This window comes from Caretta caretta, chromosome 11 (assembly GCF_965140235.1).
Source record: "Caretta caretta isolate rCarCar2 chromosome 11, rCarCar1.hap1, whole genome shotgun sequence".
Lineage (NCBI taxonomy): Eukaryota > Metazoa > Chordata > Testudines > Cheloniidae > Caretta > Caretta caretta.
In genome coordinates, this window is record NC_134216.1 from 26,121,027 (window position 1) to 26,142,935 (window position 21,909).

At 41.6% G+C, this 21,909-nt stretch overlaps 2 protein-coding genes across 14 annotated transcripts in view; one reads left to right on the plus strand and one right to left on the minus strand.

The window, feature by feature from the left end:
* The window catches only part of ORC4 (origin recognition complex subunit 4), a 66,301-nt gene extending 52,132 nt beyond the window's left edge, over positions 1-14,169 (minus strand). For 2 of the 6 annotated variants that reach the window (XR_007359199.2, XM_048870258.2), the window contains exon 1: positions 14,031-14,169. The gene's annotated coding sequence lies outside the window, so the exon portion shown is untranslated. Of the gene's footprint in view, positions 1-1,646; positions 1,736-14,030 lie in introns of all 6 variants that reach the window. The other 4 variants (XR_012664356.1, XR_007359205.2, XR_007359201.2 and 1 more) reach the window with 3 other exon arrangements.
* A 229-nt stretch (positions 14,170-14,398) lies between these two features.
* MBD5 (methyl-CpG binding domain protein 5) overlaps positions 14,399-21,909 on the plus strand; it is a 246,850-nt gene continuing 239,339 nt past the window's right edge. For 5 of the 8 annotated variants that reach the window (XM_075117824.1, XM_048869264.2, XM_048869263.2 and 2 more), the window contains exon 1: positions 14,401-14,923. The gene's annotated coding sequence lies outside the window, so the exon portion shown is untranslated. Of the gene's footprint in view, positions 14,924-21,909 lie in introns of all 8 variants that reach the window. The other 3 variants (XM_048869268.2, XM_075117827.1, XR_007359130.2) reach the window with 2 other exon arrangements.

Genomic DNA, 21,909 nt, shown 5'->3' on the forward strand with positions numbered 1-21,909 from the left:
CACTGGAAAAAATGGGAGGTTGGGGAATCTCCATCACTGGAGATTTTTAAGAGCAGGTTAGACCTGTCAGGGACGGTCTAGATAATACTTGGTCCTGCCACAAGTGCAGGGGACAGGACTAGATGACCTCTCGAGGTCCTTTCCAATCCTCCAATTCTATGACTTTCAGTAGCAGGAGATGACCAATAGCTTGGGGCCAGAAAAGGTGCTGACTGACATGGTGTATTAGTGGATCACTTGCACATTGCCAAAGCCCTTCTTAAGACTCACTCACAGCTACTCTTCTGCTGTGTTGCAGCCAAGTTAAATTCACATAATTGAGGCACTGGCTCATACACAAGCGATAAGGAAATATGAGATCAGCATAAGGACTGGGAAAATGAGACAGAAGAAACTGTCACATATGGTCAAGTAAATAACTTCTTTTGGAAATCCCAGAGATGAATCTTAAGAAGATGGCATCCTATAGTTGTTTGTTGTTTTGTTTGCTTGCTTACAGTGGGGTAGTGGAGGAAGCAATAGCAGCATAGCATTAAAGAACAAGGCACTGAATGGCTTTATTTTCAAGGATAAAGTTTAGAATCTGGAGAACACACGACAACCAGAGTTGTACAGAACTCTTGGCTGTCCTTAAAATTTACATTTTGAGAAACTGAGCTATAGAAGGCAAGAAAAAGCTGGACAAGTGATTTCAGAAAAGTTACTAGAACACAACAGTAAGAGGGTTGCCGTTGTTAAAAAGGGGAAGTTTTCAAAAAGCTATTTTGAGTGGCAAATAAGTGAATGGACACTGTCAACACTCATTATCCTTCCGTATTCACAATAACCACTGTCCCAATGTTTAAGTGCTTTATCTGCCATCATTCTCAGGTGTAATTATTCTCTTATTTATTTTGGAAGTTTTAACAGGTTTACAAATCCTTGCCATGTAAGTATCCGGGACCAAAAAAAAAAAAAAAAAATCACTACAACAGTAAGCTTTTGTTTGGAGAAAAAGTAATATAATCAGATCTCTCTATTTAACAGTGTGTTACCATATTAGTGAGTGAGCATCTTTACATTACCTATGACATGCTGTTTCTGGCAATTTTATTACATTAAGTGACATGTCCGATTACCACATTTAACAAGCCAACCATGTCGATCAAATGTTAATATTCAAAAAAGTTGGAAAAGTATACTAGTTTTTTTTTAAGTGACTATACTTTGAATATTAAATGCATGGTAACCAAATATCTGTTTCTATTTTTCCCCTCTCTCAATTTTGCTGGGTATGTAATCAGTGCATTGTTTTTAAAATAAAAGTCTCCCTTTTTTAAAAAAAAGCTTCAGCATAATAAAGAGCTCAATTCTGCAGAGATTCCACAGTTGGTAATGTCACTGAAGTCAGTGGAATTTTACATATGAAGCCGTTTCAAATAACTCCTTCAGTAGCACAATATTTATTATACAATATTAAAAAGGAATTTTCAATTTTCTTCAGAAATATGCCACTTTTTTCAGAGGTGCCATTCAGTGAATGGGAGAGTCATCTCAGGGTTGGATCTGGCCATTTTAATGGTACAGAATGGTGAGAGCCAGTAAACATTAACTATGCCAAATACTAACAGAAATAGTTCTGGCCTTGTTCAGAGAAGTATACTTGCCAAACTTCTTGAAAAATGCAATAGTCCAGAAGCTCTCTCTCGACACTGATAACCTCTCCAGCTACTGTTGTCTCTCTAACCTTCCTTTCCTGGGCAAAATAATCAAGAAAGCACATGTTACATCAACTAATGTCCCACATGCATTACAATCAGCCTTTGGGCCAGGGCACAGCACTGAGGCAACTCTAGTAGCACTTTAGATCATTGACACAGGCAAAATCTTAATGCTCATACTGATGGACCTCTACAGCATTTCACAGAGCAGACCTTAATGTACTATTAAGAAGCCTTATGACACACTAAGAATAAACATTACAGAATTACAGTGGTTCCAATCATTCCTTTCCAGAAGAACGACGAGTGGTGAGAGGTAATTACTCCTCCTTTCCAAAGGTGCTCAAGTGTAGAGTCCCTCAAGGATCCATGCTATTTGCCCCATTTCTCTTCCATACTTTTGTGAAGCCCCTGATGTCTCTGAGTTACTCCTGTCTACACCTAGGATGCTGCAGCAGCGTGCTTCAGTGTAGATACTACTTACATCGGCGTAGGTAATCCACCTCCCCGAAATGCAGTAGCTATGTCAACGGAAGAGACATAGCCATACCAACATAAATTCCTCGTGTAGACCAGACCTTAGTTGCCAACAATCCGCAGACAACACAATTATTTCTCTCATTCAGCACTGATGCAACTATTGCCACTAACAGGATATTAGTATGCCTACAAGAGACCAGCTCTTGGATGGGCACCATGATGGCAGATGAAGTAGTGTTGATAAACGCAAAGTAATGCACATTGGAGGGGAATAAAATTAACTAAATTAACTGTATTACTCAAGAAAGGGACCTGGGCATCACTGTAGACAGCTCAATGTACCCCTGTGGTAAAAAAGGTCACACGATGTTAGGATGCATTAGGAATGGGAGGGAGATCAATATGGAAATCATAATGCTATTATAGAAATCTCTGAATTAGACGAACTATGGGTCTCGTCCAATTAGCCAATTCTTGTGTAACTTTGTAAGTCCTGCTTTGTGCTTTCAGCCTAAATCTTATTCTATATCAGATTATAAAGATAACAAAAGTCCTACTGACTTGCCAATTACTCATGTTTAATGCACTTGAATTTTTGCTAATTTGCTCCCCAAATGGCTGTAGTGATCGTAAAGCCACAATTTCTTTTATATTTTAATCTAGTAACTTTTCATGAGGGCACAAACAACCCATAAAAAGCTTCAGAGTAACAGCCGTGTTAGTCTGTATTCGCAAAAAGAAAAGGAGTACTTGTGGCACCTTAGAGACTAACCAATTTATTTGAGCATGAGCTTTCGTGAGCTACAGCTCACGATCCGATGAAGTGAGCTGTAGCTCACGAAAGCTCATGCTCAAATAAATTGGTTAGTCTCTAAGATGCCACAAGTACTCCTTTTCTTTTTCCATAAAAAGCTTGTAAACTTCTGTATGTATTTTATGTTAGGCGATTCCAGTACACCAGGAATGTTCTCATATTATAAATCAGTTTCATCCTACTGTCAAAGTCAAATTTTTTATTATATTTTACCTTTCAAGAAGAACCTCGTTCTCTAGTTACCTTTTAGTAAGCAGAACACCTCTGTTGACAACCGTCAATTTCGGTCTACTTCTAGACATACATGTTTCAGTGAAGAGTCTATTTCCAATATACATGGGGGTCACTTCTAAAGGCACAGTGATTTAAATTATATGGAGAGAAACGAGTTTCCCATTTCAAATCACAATCTGCTGCAAGTAAGTCACCCCTCTTACTGAGCAGTGTAACAACCTGCACTTTCAGAACAATAATTTAAATATTCACCTAACCTGGTCACCAGTTTGCTGTAAAAAGACTGAATTCTTTCCTCCCTCCATGCCCACATCCTCAGCTAAAAAGAGAAGCAGCAGCAGACCAATCATAGCAAGTACTCCGAAAAGCTAAGCTGCACAGTGAACTCCACTAGTTTAGATAGATTTTTCTACTTTTAAAAAAAACAAAGAATGTAGCCTTCTGCAAGACTGGTGTATGTTCAAATTTTCTTTAGTTACAAAGCTTCTTTGTAACATATTAATGAAATTAAGATCTGAGACTTGATTTGGCCCTCAGACTGCCTTCTTAATAAATTCGAAATATCTAATAAATTCAGACATACTTAATTTTAATTGAGTTATTTGTGAAGGGCCGGAATATGGCACCTTCTCTTACATTTGGTAGTTCTATTGAACTCATTGGATTACGTACTCATTGAGAATAAAAGTAGCAGAATCAGGCCCTGTGTGTATAATTATTTATATATGTTCTCAGCAAGGTTAATGTTTGATTTACACTATACATATTATGAGCTTGATACAGAAATTACTGGGGGAAATTTAATGTCCTGTGTTACACAGGTCACGGTAGGTGATCACAATGGTCCTTTCTGGCCTTTGATAAGATGACATAGAAGCTACTAGTCAAAAAGTTTCAAATTACCTCCACTATAGCTAAGGCTATGTCCACATTAGGAGATCGTTATCAGTATAGAAATAATGGTATACTGCATCAAAGTGTTCCTACTGTAGATGCAGCCAAAACAGCAAACCACATTCTATACCAGTAAAAGCAGTTTTGCCAGTGCAGCTGCATCTACAATACAACACAGCTGTACTGGCAGAAGTCTGTACTGTAGACAAGGCCTAACTCCCTAGAATGGTATCTACAGTCAATACAGTGTGAATTCAGTTCATCTCCAGGGCTCAGAAGCAGCTGCTACATGCTCTACTCCCGAGGGCATTATGCACCAAAAAACTAAAAATTCTGCAAATTTTATTTGTCAAATAAATGTGGAGGCTCCAGCATGGCACTGGGGAACACAGGCCACTAGCTGCACAGAGGAAGTAGATCAGATGCGGGAACAGTTCTCTGTACAGGGATCCCTATCCCTGCAGCTGAGGAGCAATGGGTGCAGGAAGCGGGGGGAGTTTGCAGAGCTTCCTGAAGCCGGAGAAGAAATTTGGGGGTAGGTCTGACCCAGCCCCGGATGCCATGCAGGGGAAGAGAAAATCCCATCCTCCCCAGCCCAGCCGGGACTACCAGCTAAGCACGGTGCAATGTAGGAACCACCAGCGGGTCTTCCCCAGTCCCGCCTCCTGCCCCACAGTCATTTACCTCTGGCCAGCTGCCCTTAGCAACTGAAACGCACTGATGGGGACGGTCGCAGGACTGCACTTCTGGCTTCCTTTTGCTTCCCCATCAGAAAGTCATTTTTTGGCAGGGAAGCAAAGAAATCTGCGGGTGACATGAATTCTGCACATTACTCCCCCAGCAGTAATGTGCATATGCCTTACTGAAATTTCTCTGAAGGTACTATCATGTTCTACAGAATTTCAGCTTTCACTAAAAAAACAAAGTCTCTAACTGTTAGAGTTGCACAGAATGGTTCAAAATTTGAGCCAAAAAACCAGCAAAGATGTCTATGGATGTCAAGGTTCCTTCCCCACTCTGAATTCTAGGGTACAGATATGGGGCCCTGCATGAAAGACCCCCGAAGCTTATTCTTACCAGCTTAGGTTAAATGCTGCCACCACCAAAGTGTTAAACAAAGAACAGGGGAAGTGCCCCCTTGGAAATGTCTCCCCTCGCCCCCAAAATATCCCCATCAAGCACTACACCCCCTTTCCTGGGGAAGGCTTCATAAAAATCCTCAACAATTTCCATAGGTGAACACAGACACACACCCTTGGATCTTAAGAACAATGAGAAAGCAATCAGGTTCTTAAAAGAAGAATATTAAAGAAAAAAGTAAAAGAATCACCTCTGTAAAATCAGGTAAATACCTTACAGGGTAATCAGATTCAAAACATAAGGTTTTGCCTAGAAGGATTCTCTAGTTACAAAAAGACACACAAACAGGAATATACAACCCATTCAGCACAACTTATTTTATCAGTCATTTAAAAAAACAGAATCTAACGCATATCTAATTAGATTGCTTATTAACTCTTTACAGGAGTTCTGACCTGCACTACCGCTCTGGTCCCGGCAAAAGCATCACACAGACAGAGAGAACCTTTTGTTTCGCTCCAGCTTTGAAAGTATCTTGTCTCCTCATTGGTCATTTTGGTCAGGTGCCAGCAAGATTATTTTAGCTTCTTAACCCTTTACAGGTGAAAGGGTTTTTCCTCTGGCCAGGAGGGATTTTAAAGGTGTTTACCCTTCCCTTTATATTATGACATGCCCCCCAAATCACAGATGGGTGAAACGCTGGCTGGGATTTCTTCCTAGAGCTCTAGGAGAGAACAGAGTTAATAAGACACATGCACCTCTAAATATACTACCAAGTATATAAAGATGAACAATATTCTCCACATCTCAAGGACGCTTGTAACCAGTTGATTCTGGAAAACTTTCACAGGAGAGTGCATCAGCCACTTTGTTAGAAGTTCCTAAGATGTGTTGGATGTCGAAATCAAAATCTTGGAGAGCTGAACTCCACCGAATAAGCTTTTTGTTATTTCCCGTGGTGGTATGAAGCCACTGTAGCGCAGCATGGTCCGTTTGGAGGTGGAAACACCGTCCCCAAATATATGGGCGTAGCTTTTCCAGAGCGACTGACCAGTTGCTTTCCCTCTCAGACAGCTTCTTGCTGAGAAACACTACAGGATGGAATTTTTGATCCGGTCCTTCCTGCATTAAAACTGCTCCCACACCACGCTCGGACGCATCTGTGGTTACTAAGAACGGTTTGTCAAAGTCTGGGGCCCTGAGACTCAGACATGAGTGTCGCTTTAAGCTGGTTAAAGGCCTTCTGACACTCTTCAGTCCACTAAACGGCATTTGGCTGTTTCTTTTTGGTTAGGTCTGTCAGTGGGCCGGCAATTTGGCTGTATTGCGGTACCAATCGCCTGTAATATCCAGCCAAGCCTAAGAAGGACTGGACCTGTTTCTTTGACTTTGGGACAGGTCACATTTGGATAGAATCCACTTTGGTCTGTAAGGGGGTTGATAGTTTCTTGGCCCACCTGGTGTCCAAGGTAAGTCACTCCGTTTAGGCCTGTTTGACACTTCTTAGCCTTAACAGTTAGTCCTGCCTCCCTTATGTGCTCGAAGACTTTTTGTAGATGTTCCAGGTGTTCTGCCCAGGAATCCGAAAATATGGCCATATCGTCAAGGTAGGCGACTGCATATTCTCCTAATCCCGCTAGGAGACCATCTACAAGTCTTTGGAAGTTGGCGGGTGCATTGCGCAGCCCAAAAGGGAGTTCACTAAATTCATACAGCCCGACATGTGTGGTGAAGGCTGACCTTTCCTTGGCAGATTCATCTAGCGGTACCTGCCAGTACCCCTTGGTTAAGTCCAAGGTAGAGATGAACTGGGCCCGTCCCAGTTTCTCTAATAGTTCATCTGTGCATGGCACTGGATAGTTGTCTGGGCGAGTTACAGTTAGCTTACGGTACCTCCACGCAGAAAAATATCTCCCCATCTGGTTTGGAAACTAGAATCACTGGAGATGCCCATGCACTGCCAGAGGGGCGGATTACACCCATCTGTAGCATATCGTGGATCTCCTGTTCTATAGCAGTTTTAGCTTGAGGAGACAACTGGTAAGGTTGGGCTTTAATTGGGTGAGCATTATCTGTGTCAATGGAGTGGTATGCCCGTTCAGTCAGTCCTGGGGTGGCTGAGAACGTCGGTGCGTAGCTAGTGCACAGCTCCTTGATCTGCTGTTGCTGCATATGCCCAAGGGTCATGGAGAGGTTCACCTCTTCCATGCCACCAGCACTTTTCCCTTTGTAGTAGACACCTTTAGGCCACGCAGCGTCATCTCCTCCCTGGGCCGTAAACTGATAAACCTTTAATTCTCTAGAGTAAAAGGGCTTTAGAGAATTAATATGGTACACCTTAGGCTTTCGGTTGGAGGTGGGGAATGCTAGGAGATAATTAACAGCTCCCAGGTGCTCCTGGACCGTGAATGGCCCTTTCCACGACGCTTCCATTTTATGGACCTGGCGCACCTTTAAGGCCATGACCTGGTCCCTTACTTTGAAGGAACGCTCTCTGGCATGTTTATCGTATCAGGCTTTTTGCTCTTTTTGAGCATCCTGTAGGTTTTCTTTAGCAAGAGCTAAAGAGGTTCGGAGGGTGTTTTGTAGGTTGGTTACAAAGTCCAGAATGTCAGTTCCTGGAGAAGGTGTAAACCCCTCCCATTGCTGCTTTACCAGCTGTAATGGCCCCTTCACCTCGCGGCCACATACAAGTTCAAATGGTGAAAACCCTAAACAGGGATGTGGTACAGCTCTGTAGGCAAAGAGCAACTGCTACAACACTAGGCCCCAGTCATTGGAGTGCTCATTTATGAATTTATGTATCATGGCCCCTAAAGTTCCATTAAATTTCTCCACCAGGCCATTTGTTTGATGATGGTAAGGGGTGGCAACCAAGTGATTCACCCCATGAGCTTCCCAAAGGCTTTCCATAGTTCCTGCCAGGAAATTAGTCCCTGCATCTGTGAGGATGTCGGAGGGCCAACCTACCCTGGCAAAAATGTCTGCTAGTGCCTGGCACACACTTTTAGCCCTGGTGTTGCTTAGAGCTACTGCTTCTGGCCATCGGGTGGCAAAATCCATGAAAGTCAGTTTGTACTGCTTTCCTCTGGGTGTCTTTTTTGGAAAAGGACCCAGAATATCCACAGCTACTCGCCGATATGGAACTTCAATGATGGGGAGTGGCTGGAAAGGGGCTTTGACCTGGTCTTGGGGTTTTCCCACTCTTTGGCACACCTCACAAGACCAGACATAGGTAGAAACATCCTTTCCCATTCCCTCCCAGTGGAATAACCTCCCCAAAGGGTCTTTGGTCCTGTTCACCCCAGCATGGCCACTAGGATGATCGTGGGCTAAGCTCAAGAGCTTTACCCGGTATTTAGTTGGAACTACCAACTGTCTCTGAGGATGCCAGTCTTCCTGGTGTCCACCAGAAAGAGTTTCCTTGTATAAAAGTCCTCTTTCTACAACAAACCTGGATCAATTAGAAGAGCTGAGAGGCAGTGGGTTTCTCTGTGCCGCCATCCATGGTCTCTGGAGGCTTTCATCTGCTTCCTGTTTGGTCTGGAACTGTTCCCTTGATGCCGGAGACATCAGTTCCTCATTGGATTGTGGACCTAGGCTTGGTCCCTCTGGAATCGATGCAGGGGATGGAGCTGTTTCTATTGACTGTAAACCGCTCTCCGCTGGTGCACTATGTTGGGATTCAGGCTCCAGCTGAGCCTCTTGTATAGGGTTATCGGCTGCTGCCAGTTCAGGTTCAGTGGGGCCCTCTTGTGTTGGGGTTGCAAGTACTGGATTCAGTGCTGGCAATGGGTCTGGTGCTGGTTGTTCCACCGGTTCCGGTTCTGGGGCTGGCTCTGTCTGGGTCTCTGGGACTGGATCAGATTGGGGACTGTTGCAGATGTTGGCATGGGGTCCGGTTCCATCACCTCTGACCAGGTCCTGGTAGAAGTTTCTGAAACAGAGCTAGGCGTGACGGCTTGCTTAGCCTGGCTGCGGGTGATCATTCCCACCCTCTTGGCTGACTTCACATGATTGGTCAAGTCTTCCCCCAACAGCATGGGGATGGGATAATCGTGGACTTTTGCAGTCTATGATGTTCCTGACCAGCCCTGGTACTGGACAACTTGGCTGTAGGCAAATTGAAAGAGTTGAACTTGAAGGATTGACTCATCACTTGGATCTCTGCGCTGATTAAATTGGGGTCCACTAAGGAAGCATGGATAGCTGACACTTGTGCTCCAGTGTCCCTCCACGCGGTGACCTTCTTCCCGCCCACACTCACAGTTTCCCTCCGCTCCGAGGGTATCTGGGCCTGAGGACCTCTGGTGTAATTCCGGTGCAATGAACTGTAATCTATTGGGGTTGTTGGGGCAGTTGGCTTTTACATGCCGTGACTCATTACATTTAAAACACTGTCCAGATGACGGATCACTGGGGCGAGGTGGGTTGCTGGAGAACGGTGTGGCAGGACGATAAGGTGTCTGGAGGGTTCCTTGGGGGGGTAGTTGGGGCCTTGGGCTGCCCCCAGTAGTAGGGTGTGATCTGAGGGTGTCACTTCTGGTATCCACTCCAACTGTGACCAGGGTTGTTCCTCTCTCCTCCCTCCACCCGTTTTGGTCCGGCTCGCCCCGCCTCTCTGGCGGTCTGGGACTGCTTGTATCGATCAGCATAAGAAGCAAGACTTTCTCCGAGTCCATTTCCTTATCCCACAAATACTGTTTTATTTCCTCCTTGGACATATTCAAGAATTGCTCTTGAGCTATCAAATCACACATTCCTTCAAAGCTAGTGACACTCCTTCCTTGGACCTATTTATCTAACAGATCCTTCATCTGGTTTAGATAAGCCACATTACTTACTCTGTAAGTTTCAGGTGTAATTTGAAATTGCTTTAAAACAAAATCCTTGAACTTATTATAGTTAGAAGCCTCATCAATAGGCCTCTTATTGAATATGTCCAGAGCCCTTCCAGTCAATTTTGTGACCAATGTGGTCATCTTGTGAGCTTCAGGAATTTTATGTAAAGTGCACAGTCTCTCAAAGGTGAGAAAATATTCAGCAATATCACTGGATTCATCATACTGTGGACATAGTCGCTCCCATTTGTGGATTGTTGGGGAAGGATTGTTAGGGTTATCCAGTAGATTCCGCTCAGCCCTTACCTTCTCCAACTCCAGTTCATGCTTCCTCTTTTTCCTTCTCCATTTCTTTTTCCTTTGCCTCCATAGCTCTCCTGTGGGAAGCCTCTTTGGCTGTTTCTGCCTTGGGCTCTGTCATATTTCCCTCTCTGTTTTTAACTAAATTTACAAGAGTTAGAAATAAAAAAAAACAAACTAACGAACAAAACTTGCAAAAAGAAAAAGGAGTACTTGTGGCACCTTAGAGACTAACCAATTTATTTGAGCATGAGCTTTCGTGAGCTACAGCTCACTTCACGAAAGCTCATGCCCAAATAAATTGGTTAGTCTCTAAGGTGCCACAAGTACTCCTTTTCTTTTTGCGAATACAGACTAACACGGCTGTTACTCTGAAACAAAACTTGGCTTGTCAAAAAAAAAAAAAAAAAGGTTGTGCTGTAACCTGATACCCATGTTCTCCGATAGTGATTGTCAGCCTGCAGAAAAATTCTTAAAAAACAAACTAACACCTTTTTCTCCAGGCAAATAGACAGAAAAACGCTCTAGTTGCTCTTAGCTAAAAAAAAAAACTTCACGTCTGTGAAGAACTTGTGAATTTCCCTGCAGGAGGTTAAGTACCCTGCCTTTAGGCAGAGAAACTCCAGGTCACAAAAGACAAATCCCTTTTGTTATGCTTGAATCTTTTAAAATCCTTCTGTGCTTCTGGTTCAAAAAAAAACAAACAAAAAAAAAAATCTCAATATGATTTCAAATTAATCCCACCGCTCTGCCACCACGTCAAGGTTCCTTCCCCACTCTGAACTCTAGGGTACAGATGTGGGGACCTGCAGGCAAGACCCCCTAAGCTTATTCTTACCAGCTTTGGTTAAATGCTGCCACCACCAAAGTGTTAAACAAAGAACAGGGGGAAGTGCCCCCTTGGAAACATATCCCCCCACCAAAAAAAAAAAACCCCTCAAGCACTACACCCCCTTTCCTGGGGAAGGCTTGATAAAAATTCTCAACAGTTTGCATAGGTGAACACAGACCCAAACCCTTGGATCTTAAGAACAATGAAAAGCAATCAGGTTCTTAAAAGAAGAATTTTAATTACAGAAAAAGTAAAAATCACCTCTCTACAATCAGGATGGTAAACACCTTACCATTAGGATAATCAGATTCAAAACACAGAGAATCCCTCTAGGCAAAAACCTTAAGTTCCAAAAAGACACAAAAACAGGAATATACATCCCATTCAGCACAACTTATTTTATCAGTCATTTAAACAAAACAGAATCTAATGCATATCTAACTAGATTGCTTATTAATTCTTTACAGGAGTTCTGACCTGCATGCCTGCTCTGGTCCTGACAAAAGCATCACACAGACAGAGAGAACCCTTTGTCCTCTCCCCCCAGCTTTGAAAGTATCTTGTCCCCTCATTGGTCATTTTGGTCAGGTGCCAGCGAGGTTATCTTAGCTTCTTAACCCTTTACAGGTGAAAGGGTTTTTCCTCTGGCCAGGAGGGATTTAAAGGTGTTTACCCTTCCCTTTATATTTATAACAATGGGTATGTCTTCAGTGGACCCTGGGTTTTAGCCCCGCCACCCTTACCTATCCCATCCACCCAGAAAACCATCCGACCAGGCTTCAGAGGTGCTCTAAGCCTGGGCCAGTTTACATGGCTGGGTGCTGAGGTCAGTATCCCAGATTTGGCTGGCACATGTCCACTTTGCAATGAGGAAGCAGGTAAAAATCCAACTCACTCTGCTGAGAGTCCTTCCAGCACACCCCACAGTTCCTCATGAGGGACAGGCAAGTTGAACAATTGACAGGGAAAGAATCCTAGAGCATTTCAGCACAAAGAAACATGGGGTATGATCCCAGATATACACTGACAAGAGCAGAAGCAATGAGGACATAATATTACAGGTAGTGACTTGCTGTGGGGATGCTCACAAATGGACTAGACTAACCCTCATACAAATCATGCAAGTTAACAGTGCAGCGAAAACCTATCCTATGTGACCTAAACAACAGTAGCTCCAAAATATGCGACCCGCCCTAACCTCTTCCTTTCATTAAGGTGTTACAAATTTTATTTCTCATAAGAAAGGAGAAGGAGTTTTACAGAGATGTAGTGACTCACTTTAAGTGGCTGGCATTTGAGAGAGGACCCTCACTTTCTTTTTTAATCCAATCAAAGAAAGTTTAGTTCAGTCCATCAGCATAGTTAAAGGCCACATCTACACTAGTGAGCTGACCGCAGTGACAGTACAAGATCGCTCCTGTAGCCACTCTATGCTAGGAGGAGAGAGCTCTCCACTCAACATAATAAAACCACCTCCACAAGTGCCAACCGTTCTGCACACTCCAGGGTTTCTGTTGGTGTAAGTTATGTCGCTCAGGAGATGCGTTTTTTCATACCCCTGAGCAACATAAGTTATACTGACAAGTGGTAGTGTAGACAAAGCCTAAGACTAGCTTAGTGGTAGTGCAGGTATGGCCGAAGACCCATCTAAGGAAACCTTAGCTCAGAGTCCAGTAGAGCTCTCACATGATGCACAATCCACAGTGAATGTGGCTTCTTATTCTGGTGATTCACCTGGGTGAAGTTTGGAAAAGTACCCCCACCTTTTTTACACCCAAAGTGTGCCCTTTGCTCACCTTAACTCACACAAACTTACGTGATCCAATTTTTAAGGGAAGTTATCTGTGTTCAAGATAAGGCAGTTATAACCACCTTTGTAAATAAAATTAGTTACTTCAGTTTTTCACAAATTTAATCTGAGGTGCTGTAATCCCTTCAATTGTAAAATTACAACAGCTTTCATCTTCAGTGCCTAAGAAACCAATCTAGTTGTAATGTTAAAGAGCTTGGTGGGTCACAGCTTTAGCTCCTTTACAAAAAGTAGAAATACAGCAAAGTCCCAAACATTTAAGGAGCAACTATATTCCTCACAAGAAGAAAAAGAAGAATTAAGAAGTGCCTTTGACCAGCACAAGTGAATGTCTAGGAGCAGAATTAAGCTGCATGAAGTCGGAATTAAAGTCTGATCTTTCTTCCAGAGCATTCCCCAATGCATCACTCTGCAACACAGGAGGCGTCAGCATCTGTCAGCATGGAACAGGAGCGTTTCAATGGAAAGCGCTCTGGAAGCGGACGCACACCAGACACCAACGCGGCTCTGCTGGGAGGTCACTGGGGATGAACTCCGACGCCTCAGTTTTTTTCAACATGCCAGAGCAAGTAACCCGGAGTTGCCCCCAAGACCAGCACGACCACCCGGATCAGCGCCAGGCTCACTGAGCAGGAAGCGTTTCCGGTCAAGGCAGCGAGGACTCTGTCAGTGCCTTTCAGCGGCGCCTGCAGGAATCCCACGACGCCTCGCTGGCGCGCGACGCTCCTCCTTAGCCCTCAACTCCGAGGCTCCATGAGCATCATCCCCCGCCTCGCGCTGCCGAAGGGCCCCCCGGGGCAGGGCAGGACACCGGCAAGCGGCCCTCCCGCCTTATGACACCTGGCCCCAACGAACTGGGGATGAGACCCATCCACCCCCTGGGGCCCGCGAACACAGCGCGGCTGCCGGGAGCCTGCCCCAAGGGACACCGCCGCCCTCCGCCCGCACCAGGTCAGGGCTCTCGCCCGCTCTCTCCTGCCAGGTCATGTCACCTCCCTCCCTCGCCGTCCCCACCCCCGTAGCCCCGCTCCCGCGGAACCCTTACCTAGCTCGGCTACCCTCTTGCCTCCGCCTAAGCGCGTAGTTCGGACTCCAACAGAGTAACCGCCCTCCTCTTCGCCCGCTAGTACCTCAGAAACCTTCCCGGCACCCCCCGCGCCCATCGCTCCTCGTCACATGGCGATGACAGCCCCACCCCCTCCTCTCTTCCCCCGCCCGCTCTTGACTCGCCTCAACTCTGCCCCTTTCACGCCCACTCACTCACTTCCGCTCCACTTCCCTCCCCCTCCCGCAACTTCCTGTCCCTCGACGGCATCTCCTTCCGGGTTCGCCTGCCGCGCGGTGCATTGTGGAGAGCAACCTCTTTCCCTCCCCCCTTCAACCCACCGAGCCCCCTTGGGGCGCATGCGCAGTAGCAGCCTCCCATCTTTCTCCTAGGCAGAGCCAGAGCCTCAGCAGCAGTAGCAGCAGCAGCAGCTGATGATGAAGAGAGAGGGGGAGACTGGGGGACCTTTTATTTATATTGTTAAAGGGACAGAGCACTAATTCCATCTTGAATTGGTGTGTGTGGAGGGGGAGGGGGTTGGTGTGAGGGGCCTGAGTTTTTCCCCCCAGCCCAGCCCAGCTCAGCTCAGCTCAGCTCAGCTAGAGGATCCCAGGGAGACACAGAGAGAGAAGGAGAGTTTCTTCCCCCCACCCCCCTTGGCCGTCAGAGGAGAGAGAAAGAGACCAAAAGCCTCTTAGCAACAGCCCCTTCTCCTCTCTCTGCTGCTGCTTGGCCCTGGCTGGAGACACCTCACCACACACACACAGAGGAGCAGCAGCCAGTTCACCAGCTCCCCCACCTCCTGCTCTCCCCTCCTCCCCCTTTATTACCCTTTGTGTGTGTCTCTTTCTCCACTGCTCCAGGGAAGGGAATAAAAGTGGGGTGCAGCCAAGGTAAGTGTGTTTGTGTGTGGGGAAGCAATACCTTCTCCCAGCTCTGTCTCTCACTCTAGGGCAGACAGATTTGGGGGCTGAAGGTTGGGAAGGTGTTTGTTTTCTGGATCCATCTTTTAGCTTTGATGATAGTTTGATTGTTTACTGGTTTGACAAAGTGGCTTATTTTTTCCTGCTCCAAATGAAACACTTCAATTTTGTGTTTTGCTCTAAGCTTGCTGCCCCTCTTTGGGAAGAAGATATTATAGTGTTCATATCTGTCACTTTTTACTCACTCTTTGAGGAAGTGGAAACCTTTCTCCATGTCCTGCCTCAGTTTTATTTCTTTTTCAGTGTATAAGGAAATGTCATGGAGTAGATGATGATCAAGCGTTGCTAGTGGTACTCTCAAGTGGGTTTCAGTATCACCCTCTTTTTAGAGCTGCTTCTGATTTGGGAATTTGCTGTTTCTGGGAGTAGTATTTGTCTTGTGGTTTTCATTGGTAGTTGTCTTTTTAATAAATAGTTTTTCTTTGTAGAGAGGTAGGTCAAGTGTTAAAAGGTGTTTTGGCCAAGGTTTGTTTTATTTGTGATTTCTTTCAAAAGGGCTTGTATTTCCTGTGTCAAAATAGGAAATTCAAAAGACAAAAAGAATAATATAGAGCTGGAAACCCTTTGGAATTTATCTGTCTTTGTTTTGTGCAGTTGGATGTTGCTATTGTTAACAGTCTGAATAACTGAACTTAGTTACATAATCATTAAGGCCCTGATCCTACAAAGATTTATGTACTTGCTTAACTTTAAGCATCTGAGTAGTCCCAATATGGCACTACTCTAATATGTAAATATTAGCAAGATCAGGGCCTATGCAATAAATCATCTCAATACTTAGTTAGAATAAACAGTTAGCTCTTGTTAAAATTTTTATGTTAATTTTTTTTCATGGTTTTCTGATAGGAAGGCCAAACTTCTCCAGCAGTATTTGTGCTGCACTAAATAGTTGTCTGGCTTAGGTACCAGTTTCAGTTTTAACTAGCCAGTTTCTTTGTTAATGTAAGATTCACATGTCAAAAAATCTGAGTTTTGTATAGCTAAGGTTGACAATAAAACTTATGAATATATTTTCAGGAAAACATCAGAAAAGTCCTTTTAGAGTCATAAAAATCCATAAGAAAGAGTTTAGGAGTTAATGATAAATTGGTTTTATATTTCAATGTCATCTCTTTTACAAAAAGGACACTTGTTTTAAAAAAACACTGTTGTCTGCGAATAATTTGTTTGTTTTTTATGTAACTGTCTTTAAAAAAGAGAACTATGTGTTATTAATTTAGTAAATAATGCAAGGTATTTCTGGACTGTGAGGTAGGCCAGGGATTGTACATTTCAATGGGGCATCTCAGCAAAATGTGATTCAACTTGATATATGCATCTTTATCCCCTATTTGAAGAGGAATACACAAAAAAAGCCTTCACTTGTAAATGCTTTATTATCTCTGATCCCATAATTTGCATCATCAAAAAACAGTTTGTTTAAAGCAGCAATTTCATGTTCAAGCTGGCAATATGAAAACAGCAATTTGATCAGGTTGGAAAGGATTGGAGAAAAATACATTTAGAAGGATACTTGACAAATATTGTGAGAAGAGATTGGAGTAGCAAATGTTGCTATGTTCTGTAGAATTGTCTTCCTTTTTGTTTTCTATTTAGCTTATGAAGACAAAACAACTTTCTATATTCAGAACTATTTAAAAAATGAAATTTGTAAAGTAATATTTCTTTTAAAGATCAGCAAATATGTATAGGAGCTCATTCTTGAAAACTGTGGTTGTCTATTTATTTTATTACAAGCAACACTGGAAACACACAACTAAAAGCTTATCCAGGAATAACATTTTTTCATGTTTCATACCAACCTATCATCAAATAGTTATGTTCTTACTCTGAGTTACCGTTGATGTGTTTCATCTGTACATAGAAACCTATACTATGTTCAAGATTATGTCCCCAATATCAGTATTATTTCAAGTCCATCTGCAATTTATTGTGCAAACACGGATATTCAGATGGAGAATTTGTTATTTATGACATAGGGCAACACTTTCTTTATTGGTTTAATGTTAAAAAATATGTAAATTACACTTTTTAAACTGATTGCTCAGTAAAAAATTGAGTAAAATTTCTAAAATCCCAGTTTTGATTTGTTAATCCAATATCTTGACAGATTCTTCTCCATAGAGAGGAACTGTGTTTGAAACCTCAGCTTTCTTAGGCCCTGATCCTACAGTCAGGTCTGTGCTGGCAGACCACCACTGATTCCACTGAGGCTTATCTTGTGGAATATAGGTCCAAGGCCTTAGATAATAATCCATTCAGAGCAGGGACAGTCTATTTCTGTGGCCTATAGTGCACTATACTGCAAGAAGGCCTTAACTCTAATACGGGTTCTCAGGATGCTGCCATAATATGAAATATTCAATAATTTTCTAAGAACTGCATCTGTCAACTGGAATTATGGGAAACTGTTAGGAACCAACAATTATTACTAAGTAGCAAATTTTTTTGTTCTGTTTTTAAGTCTTTGTGCTAGAATCATAGGAAAGTAGTCAAGATTCTTGATTGCTTTTTAGGCATTGAGGAACGTTTATGTATTTTTCCCTATTGCTTAACTGGATCATTTGTATATCCAACATTAGTAACTATTTTTATGTCTCTTATTTCTTGTCTTTACCAAAAACGTGTGTCTGGAGAGTTAATTTTGAATTTATAAGGAATCTACAATGACTACATATAAGATATACTAGATTAACAACAAGGAAAACATTTAAAGGTCTTGTTCAGGCCAGACTTGTACCTCGGTATTTTTAAATTCCAAATTATCGGTCTTTTCTTGCTTATCCAGTACTAAGTTGGCGACCGTTTATTGGTTTGCTAGTTATTTTAGGTAAGCATGTTGATCTTCATTTTAATCAGGTATAAATGTTTTTGTAAAGCAGTGTTATTTTTCCCCTTAAACAAAAGTTGTTACCTTTCTGCGGTCCTGACCCTTGCTCTCTTCATTGGGAGTTTAGTGTTCTCTGAATCTCTTAGGAAAAACTGAGCCTTTGTGGGATCATTAACAACTTTACTAACAAAAAAACTGTCTGTCTTGTTTTTCACTCAGGCTTTTTGTTACTAATCTGTTAATAGACTGTTTCACTATATTCCTCACAGTGATTTTATGTAAGGAGATCAGCGTTCAGGAACGCTAGTTGCTTGAACGCAGCCAGTAACTACAATGTTAGCTTGTGAATCAGCATTGAGTCCTTGACCTCACTCCTGCAAGCTACTCTTTGGTGGTAGACCCTTGTGCCCATGTGGAGTTGCATTGACTTCAGTGGGGCTTCATGCAGTGTAAGAGCCCACAAGTGCAGGTTTCAGAATAGGGGCCTTAGTTATAAATCGCCTAGGGTAAAATTTTCAAAAATGCCTACGTATCATTTTCAAAGTGATTTAGACACTTAGAAGCCAAAATCTCATTAACTTTCAATGAGACTTAGGAGATAAGAATTTAAGTCACTTTGAAATTGAGACTTGGGCCCTTAGTCACAGAGGCTTTTGAAAATGCATTCCCTGATTTTGTTTCCATTGAAATCAATGAGAGTTTTGACAGTCACTTCAACATGAGCAAGACAGCTCATAATAGAGAGCCTTCTTTACTTTTCATTTGTTAGTGTCTGTAAATATTTTTTTCAAACTGTTACCTGGAGTAATATTACTCATACAGCTGCCAATAATGTTAATTTAGCCTGTATAAGAAGCAAAATACACATTAGTTGTTAAAAGGAACATGAAATTGTACAAAAAGGTTGGAGACTCAGATCTCACTCCTGTAATACTTAAGGGGTTTCATTGTTTAAGTACAGTTAACGCAAATAAGTTGTGCTAATGTTTTAACTAACTCAAGCAGTTTTGATCCCAAATCATTCTTTGATTGTTAATTACATTTATATAGTATCTATTTTTAGATTAACCACCTAAAAGTGAGAGGAAGGTTCAGGCCTTACACTCATGAATTCATTAGCTTCTTTGCTAAGGCTGCCTAAACAGAGTGAAGTGTAAGATAATTATGAAGTTGTGTGTGTATATATGCATTTGTGTGTATATAAACATTTCTTAAATTATTCTTAATCTAATTTCTGGTTATGATGGCTGAAGTTTTTTTTTTTTTTTTAAAGAAAACTGTATGGCTCAGGGAGTTGGTAATGGAGTACAGAGTCTTTCATATCTAGATTGTTGACTTGAATCCAGCAACAGGAACCAAAGTCACTACCATGTGTTAAGAAAAGGAGTACTTGTGGCACCTTAAAGACGAACCAATTTATTTGAGCATAAGCTTTCGTGAGCTACAGCTCGCTTCACTGCATCCGATGAAGTGAGCTGTAGCTCATGAAAGCTTATGCTCAAATAAATTGGTTAGTCTCTAAGGTGCCCCAAGTACTCCTTTTCTTTTTGCGGATACAGACTAACACGGCTGTTACTCTGAAACCTACCATGTGATAGCGAGTCATTGACCTTTCTCAAATGTGTTGACCATCTCAGTTCAGCTCCTAGATGACAGGTGTCCACATCACAAAAATCTCCATTACTTCCTGTCTTTCTCATCCGAGTGACTAAGCAATAAATTGTGGGAGGTGGCATGAATGCCCCTCTCATCAATAGGGGTGGTTCATCTGAAATAGAATTGAGGCACATTGTCACAGCAGTTCAGAGAAGCTCTTGAATTGCTGGCACTACTTCAGTTTTCTGGAGAGAAAGAGGATTCAACCCTGTCAGGTTGGCACTCTTTTTATGAACACTGATGTCTTTAAAAACTGAATAGGTGAGATTTTTTTAAAATTCTTTTAGAAGTTATATTAATTTCCATTAGAACAGAAGATAAAGGATTTCATTCATTTCTGTGGGATTAAGATGTGGAATGCACTGTGATCATTTTACTAAAGCTTAGTTAATTTTCCTCTACAGCGATGATTTAAACATAAGTGTACAGTAAGTTTAAAAACAATTATTAGTTAACACAATTGCTGGTAACTAAACCCTGCAGAGCTGATTATTCATTTTATTTGTTTTATTCCAGAGTGGGAAGAGAATCAGATCTAGTATTTGTAAAGATTAAAATTCTCAGGTTTTCAGACAAGTATAGATTTTAATCAACCTAAGCATTTAAATCAGAAGTTGCTTTTGTGACTTATCAAAGAACTTTACAGTTATTTGAAATGAAAATTGAAGCTTCAGTTTTAGGGTCTTTCAGTCATTGCATAACTAGCCTGGCTGCTCTAAGAGTGAAGGGGAATTCCCAAGTTGGGGAACCAGAACAGTTGTCAAACTGTTTGCACAACAAATCCTTCTGGATCGAATGGTGATATTCTCAATATTTAGATAAAGAGAAGCTTGCAATAATGTTGCCACACACATTGCTGCCAAAGGAAACAAATGTAAGGATAGCTAAGAGAAAAATAGAATTGATCAGTATAATAGAAGTTAAACATAAATCTATATAATAAATGTGATTAGTTTTACTATCTTCATTTATAATGCTTCCATTTTTTCATAGATTTCAATGAAATTTTAATTTGCCAATGTTTTAATTATTTTAATCCATTTGAAGCTACTGTGGAATATTAATAACGTTTGTATTTCGTTTTCCTTTAAACGAAGTATATATGGATTTGTACAGTTCCTGATCCTACAAGGACTTAGACATATACCTAATTTTACACATCCCACTGAATGGCGTGTGTTTATGTCTTCGTGGGATTGTGGCGTACAAGGTACCAGCTACATAAAACAACTGATGTGTTTTAGCCTTTCGTACATATTTTTACTACGAAGAATGTGATTGAGATTAACATACGTTTAACCATTTTAAATGATGTTCTAAGGGTCTCATCCTGCAGAGCCTTATGGATGTGCTCAATTTTATTGACTTGAGCGAGATTTCTTATCTGTGTGAAGTTAAGGCTGCAAGTAAATCTTTTCAGGATCAGGGCCTGAAATCTCTAACTATTTGTCTTAATAGAAGAGAAGAATTTTTATGTATCTAGTGCTTTTACTAAGATAACATCATGTTATAAAAAGTAAATGAGCAGAGTCATCCATGATGAAGGTTATAAAGTTTTCAGATGTTTGTGATAAACTCTGGATTTTGTCAGTATAGAATTTCCTGTTTGGGAGTTTCTGAGTTTCACTATGGCATGTGAAGGTTGTTTCATGGGATAAAACATGAGTTTTGTTTGACAGTGAAGATTTGAAAAAGTGGAAATGTTGATTTAAATTGATAATGACATAATTTAATTATGTTGTACTTGACTCAACACTTTTCGAAATAAGAAATTATTTCAAAACTAGGCTATGTTAATATTTCAAAGTTTAATAAAGCATTCCATTTTGAAGGACAGAACAAAGCATTTGAGAAATGTTCTGTTTTGCAGTGCTCTTTTGAAAAGTTTTATTTAAGTTTCGAAGGATTAGATCAAGTTTCTCCAGGATAGCCCTTATTGGAAAACGTAAAGATCATTTTTCTTATAAAATAATGTGAGATCAAACTCCAGTTTAGAACTGTCTTAGTAAAGGTTAGAATTAAAAAAAACAAAAACAAAAAAAAACCCACTCTTTGAAAATATTTTCCTTCTTTAAACATTTTGTCTCACAGAAGTTCTTGATGAAGGGTTTCTAGGCCATTTTAGAAGCTGTAATCTAGTTAAAAGGTTTGTTTATACTTCCCATCTCTGTTCTGCTGATGGTATTAGAATGCGAGCCAGACATCTAACTGTTTATAACATTCGAACTTCAATTAAAGCTACAGTGTTCAGTTTACTAAATATCAATATGTTCATGCCAGCTTCAAATAATTACCAGAAATTATGGAAGTAGTATGATAGCCTATGGTTCCTCTCCTCCCCCAATACACTGCTCTTAAACTCTATATTTTTTATTTGTATTTCATACATAGAAGGCCTACATACATTTAT